Source organism: Myotis yumanensis, unplaced genomic scaffold (assembly GCF_028538775.1).
Source record: "Myotis yumanensis isolate MYYU_CA2020_CCGP unplaced genomic scaffold, mMyoYum1.0.hap1 SCAF_5, whole genome shotgun sequence".
Taxonomy (NCBI): Eukaryota; Metazoa; Chordata; class Mammalia; order Chiroptera; family Vespertilionidae; genus Myotis; species Myotis yumanensis.
Window position 1 is genome coordinate 102,883,753 of NW_027223756.1, and position 6,341 is coordinate 102,890,093.

The following is a 6,341-nucleotide window of genomic DNA, read 5'->3' on the forward strand; positions in this document are numbered from 1 at the left end:
GCTGCCACAGGAAACGAATACACCACTGTGCGGGCCAGGGTGAAAGTGGGGAGACCAGCCTGGGGGGCGTTCCAAGACACGGCCACCTAAGTGACCCGAGATCCAACGGCCTGCCCGTATCCAGGTTTAGCCATGTGTACCCACCTCCTGTTTTTTGTTTTGTTTTTAATGTCTCTCCTGTTTTAATTTAAATAAACTTTTTAAAAATGCAATATTAGATCACTATGTTAAATATGAAACTAGATTCATTTTCTATAAATAGGAAGTAACCATGAAAATAAATTCAAGAAAAACGAAATTGTTACTACACTCTAATGACGTGCCCCACTGCCAGCCAAGCGCGGAGTCTGTGGCTCCTCGTTGTGTACAACAGAGTTCTTGTCCGTGGGAGCTCCCACAGCGCCATTCCTGTCCCTGCGCCCGAGGACAGCGTGGCTCTGCTTAGCACAGGCCGCAGGGGGGCAAGCAGGGTCCTCGCCACCCATGTCCTCAAGCCCTGGTGTCCCAGCCACCGGATGGTGTTGGCCTCTGCTTCAGACCTGGCTGGTGGGAAAAGGGATTCAGCAATGGGATGGAGAAGGGGCAGGAGCTGGCTGCCCGAGGGGGGCTGGCAGAGAAGGCATCTCAGAGGGAAACATGGGCAGGGCCACAGGAGTCAGGTAAGACCTGGGCCTGCCCACAGGAGACCTCTGGGAACGAATGGTTTAAATTGGTGTGAGCTCCTCCCTTGGACAATAGACAGTTCTGGGATTAGCCAGTATTACTAGTATTTTACATGCTGAGGTCCGAGTGAAGTGCACAAATATGTAGTAACAGATGGATTGTGCTTGTGCAGTTTTTAAACCATGTGCACACAGAAGGATAACACCACAGTCATGATTTAAATACTCCCAGGCTCAGAAAAAGTCGCAGGAAACGCAAATCTCCAGCCAGGAGCTCAAAGTGCAAGAAATGAGAGCTGGTGACCGTGGTTTGCCCAGGTGCCTAACCTCCAAAGTAAATCACACAGCAACAGGCCTTCCCAGAGGAGAGCAAAGGGAAGGGTCTTTCTCCCAGGTCCCCTCCGGAGTCCTGGTGGCCTGCCTTTGCCAGGGGCCTGGCTCCTCGCTGCTTCCTCCACGCAGCCCCTCCCTCTCAGATTTCTGATAAGAGCACTGCTCGCCCCCTGCACTTACCCTATTTGAATGTGCCTCATGAAATACATCCTGAAAATGGTCTCTGGGATTCAGCTGTTCACATATTTGGGAACGTACAGATCACCCCTCCTTGTCAGGGGGAAAGGACTTGGGATATCTGGCATGCAGTGGCATTGCGCTTCCCCACAGCATGGCTCATGGTGGCATGAAATAGGTGCAGGTGGAGGGCAAGACATTGGAGTAGCAGATGACTGTGACACTCCATTGCAATAGCAGCCATGACCAGGAGTAGTAATGACCTTAGAGCAACATTTGTTAAAACGTGGTACTCGGATCTTGGGCCGGTGCTGCTTGTTGCTTGTCAGAGAGGAGATCAGTTCAGATATTGAGCATGTTTGGAAACCGTTGTAGTGTTAGCTGAGCATGGCCCAAGCATCCTCTTACTGCACAGGGCAGAGGCGTGTTCTGGCATTGTGAACGTCACACGGTGACTCACCTGTGGTGTAGGCGTGTCCTTGATGTGCATAGCAGGACCGTGCCACCATGTGTGAGGTTTTAAGGTTAATCTTTACTGCAACACTAGTGTATTTAAAATATGGAATCATTTCTTTCCTCAAAAGATAATGTAACTATAATTCAGAGAAGAAAGTGTTGGTACTGCTACTAATGAAAAATTGGAGATGAATTTTAAAAAATGACATCACTTGCTCCATTTGAGATGAAAGTTTAAAACAAATATCCTGAGCTTGCTGAAGTCACTTTAAAATCCCTGAATTCATGCCCAGCTGGCATGATGGTGAAAGAGCCAAGGGCCACATGAGCAGCAAGAGTCCCAAGAGATGTCTGGCCAGCATGGCTCAGTGGCTAAGCATGGACCTGTGAACCAGGAGGTCATGGTTTGACTCCCAGTCAGGGCACATGCCTGGGCTGTGGGCTCAATCCCAGTGTGGGGTGTGCAGGAGGCAGCTGATGAATGATTTTCTCTCATCAGTGATGTTTCTATCTCTCTCTCCCTCTCCCTTCCTCTCTGAAATCTATCTATCTATTTATCTATGTATCTCAATATCTATTTTTTAAAATGAACACAGAAACCCCCCAAACATATAGGACACAGAGAAAGCAGTCCTGAGAGGGAAGTTCATAGCACTATAGGCCAACCTCAAGAAACAAGAAAAATTGCTAATAAACTATTTAACCCTACAACTTAAAGAACTAGAAAGAACAAGAAATCCCAGACTAGGTAGAAGGAAGAAAATAATAAAGATCAGAGCAGAAATAAATGACATAGAGACAAAAACAACAACAACAAACAAACAAACAAACAAAAAAACAATACAAAAGATCACTAAAAACAAGAGCTGGTTCTTAGAAAAGATAAACAAGATTGATGAACTGTTAGCCAGACTCATCAAGAAACAAAGAGAGAGGACCCAAATAAATAAAATCAGAAAGGAAAGAAGTGAAATAACCACTGACACCACAGAAATACAAAGGATTGCAAGAAAATACTATGCCCAACTATATGCCAACAAACTGGAAAATGTGGATGAAATGGACAAATTTCTGGAAAAATACAACCTTTCAAAACTGAATCAGAAAACCTGAAAAGAACAATAACAACTGATGAAATAGAAGTAGTAATAAAAAAAACTCCCAGCAAACAAAAGCACAGGCCCAGATGGCTTCACAGAGGAATTTTACCAAACATTCAAAGAAGAACTAACACCTATCCTTCTTGAACTAGCCCAAAACATCCAAGAGGAAGGAGCACTTCCAAGCTCTTTTTATGAGGCCAGCATTATCCTAATTCCAAAACCAGGTAAAGACACTACAAGAAAAAGAATTACAGGCTAATATCCCTGATGAACATAGATGCTAAGATCAACAACAAAATATTAGCAAATTGGACCATCAACATATTTAAAAAATCATAAACCATGACCAAGTGGAATTTATTCCAGGGATGAAAGGCTGGTATAATATTTGCAAATTAGTAAATGAGATACATCACATAAACAAATTGGAAGATAAAAATCACATGATCATATCAATAGATGCAGAAAAAGCATTCAACAAAATCCAACATCCATTTTTTTAAAAATATGTTTTTATGATTTCAGAGAGAGGAAGGGAGAGGGATAGATAGAAACATCAATGATGAGAGAGAATCATCGATTGGCTGCCTCCAGCTTGCCCCCATTAGGGATCAAGCCTGCAACCTGGCATGTGCCCTGACCAGGAATCAAACCATGACCTCCTGGTTCATGGGGCCCAACCACTGAGCAACACCAGCCAGACCCAACACCCATTTTTGATGAAAACTCTCAGCAAAGTGGGAATAGAGGGATCATAACTCAACATAATAAAGGCCATATGTGACAAACCTACAGCCAACATCATACTCAATGGGAAAAAACTAGAACCATTTCCTCTAAAAACAGGAACAAGACAGGGCTGTCTGCTTTCACCACTCTTATTCAACATAGTACTGGAAGTCCTACCCACAGCAATCAGACAAGAAGGGGGAAAAAAGGCATCCAAATTGGAAAGGAGAATGTAAAACTGTCATTATTCACAGATGACATGATATTGTACATAGAAAACCCTAAAGACTCTGCCAAAAAACTACTAGATTTAATAAATGATTTTGGCAATGTAGCAGGATACAAAAGTAGCACCTGGAATTACTAAAAAAAAATCTCATTTACTATTGCAACAAAAAATTAAGATACTTAGGAATAAACTTAACCAAGCAAGTAAAAAGACCTGTACTTGGAAAACTATAGTACATTTCAAAAAGAGATAAAAGAAGATACAAACAAGTGGAAGAATATACTATGTTCATGCATTGGCAGAATTAACATAATTAAAAGGTCCATACTACCCAAAGCAATCTATAGATTCAGTGCAATTCCTATTAAATTACCAACAGCATATTTCACAGATCTAGAACAAATACTACAAAAATTTATATGGAATACAAAAAAAGACTCGGAATAGCCACAGCAATCTCAAGAAAGAAGAACAAAGTTGGGGGAATCACAATATCAGATATCAAGTAATACTACAAAGCCACCATAATCAAAGCAGCCTGGTACTGGCACAAGAACAGGCATATACATCAAAGGAACAGAACTGAGAACCCAGAAATCAACCCAAGCCATTATGCTCAATTAATATTGACAAAGGAGATAAGAGCATACAATGGAGTCAAGAGAGTCTCTTCAATAAATGGTGTTGGGATAATTGGATAGATACATGCAAAAAAATGAAACTAGATCACCAACTTACACCATACACCAGAATAAACTCAAAATGGATAAAGGGCTTAAATGTAAGTCATGAAACCATAAAAATCCTTGAAGAAAACACAGGCAGCAAAATATCAGACATCTCATGTAACAAAATTTTCACTGATACAATGCCTAGGGCAAAAGAAACAACGGAAAAATAAATAAATGGGATTACATTAAAATAAAAAGCTTCTGCACAGCAAAAGACAACAGCATCAAAATGAAAAGGGAACCCACTGTATGGGAGAACATATTTGGCAATGATACATCTGATAAAGATTTAATATCTAAAATGTATAAAGAACTCATACAACTTAACAAAAGGAAGACAAATAATCCCCTCCAAAAATGGGCAGAAGACCTATATAGACACTTCTCAAAGAGGACATGCAAATGGCTAAGAGACATATGGAAAAATGCTCAACATCACTGATCATCAGAGAGATGCAAATGGAAATGACAATGAGGTATCACCTCACACATGCCAGATGGCTACCATCAACAAACAAGTGCTGGCAAGGATGTGGAGAAAAGGGAACCCTAGTACACTGTTAGTGGGAATGCAGATTGGTGCAGCCACTATGGAAAACAGTGTGGAGTTTCCTCAAAAAATTAAATATGGAACTGCCATTTGACCCAGGATCCCACTTCAAGGAACATATCCTAAGAATCCTGAAACACCCATCAGAAAGAATGTATGCACCCTTATGTTTATAGCAGCACTATTTATAAGAGTTAAGATCTGGAAACAGCCCGAGTGCCCATCAGTAGATGAGTGGATAAAAAGCTGTGGTACATTTATACGATGGAATACTATGCAGCAGTAAAAAAAAGAAGGATCGCTTACCCTTTGAGACAGCAGGGAGAGAGAGACCTGAAGAGTATCATGCTAAGTGAAAGAAAGTCAGTCAGAGAAAGACAAGTATCACATGATCTCCATTATATGTGGAATTTAATGAACAAAATAAACTGACAAACAAAATAGATCCAGCCTGGCTGGCGTGGCTCAGTGGTTGAGTGTCAACCTGTGAACCAGGAGGTCAGGGCACATGTCCAGGTTGCAGGCTCCATCCCTCTCCAGGGTGGGGAGTGCAGGAGGCAGCTCATCAATGATTCTCTGTCATCACTGATGTTTCTATCTCTCTCTCTCCCTCTCCCTTCCTTTCTGAAATCAATATAAAATATTTTAAAAAATAGATCCAGAGACATGGAAGCATGCAACAGACTAAGGATCCTCAGAGGAAATGGGGTGGGGGGGAAGACGTCAACCAAAAAACCTATACGCATATAAGAATAACCCATTGACACAGACAATAGTGGGGTGATGGCCTGGGGTGGGGAAGAGAGAGGGGAGGAGGTTAGTTGGGGGATACAAAGGGGAACATCTGTAATACCTGCAACAGTAAAGATAAATCTTTATTTTTTTATTATTTTTTTAATCTTTCATTTCTTTATTGGTTAAGATATTACAAATGTGTCCTCCTCCCCCCATTAACCCCCAACTTCCCCCCCCACTCATGCTCTCATCCCCCTGTTGTCCAAGTCCTTTAATTGATCTCTTCCCCTAACCCCCACCCTCCCCTACTTTCCCTCTGGGGATTGATAGTCTGATCGCTGTTTCTCTGTCTTTGGATCTGTCCCTGTTCATCAGTCTATGTTGTTCTCTATATTCCACAAATGAGTGAGATCATGTGGTATTTATCTTTCTCTGACTGGCTTATTTCACTTAGTATAATGCTCTCCAGTTCCATCCATGCTGTTGCAAATGGCAAGAGTCCCTTCTTTTTTATCACAGCGTAGTATTCCATTTTGTAGATGTACCACAGTTTTTTAATCCACTCATCTGCTGATGGGCACTTAGGCTGTTTCCAAATCTTAGCTATGGTGAATTGAGCTGCTATGAACATAGGGG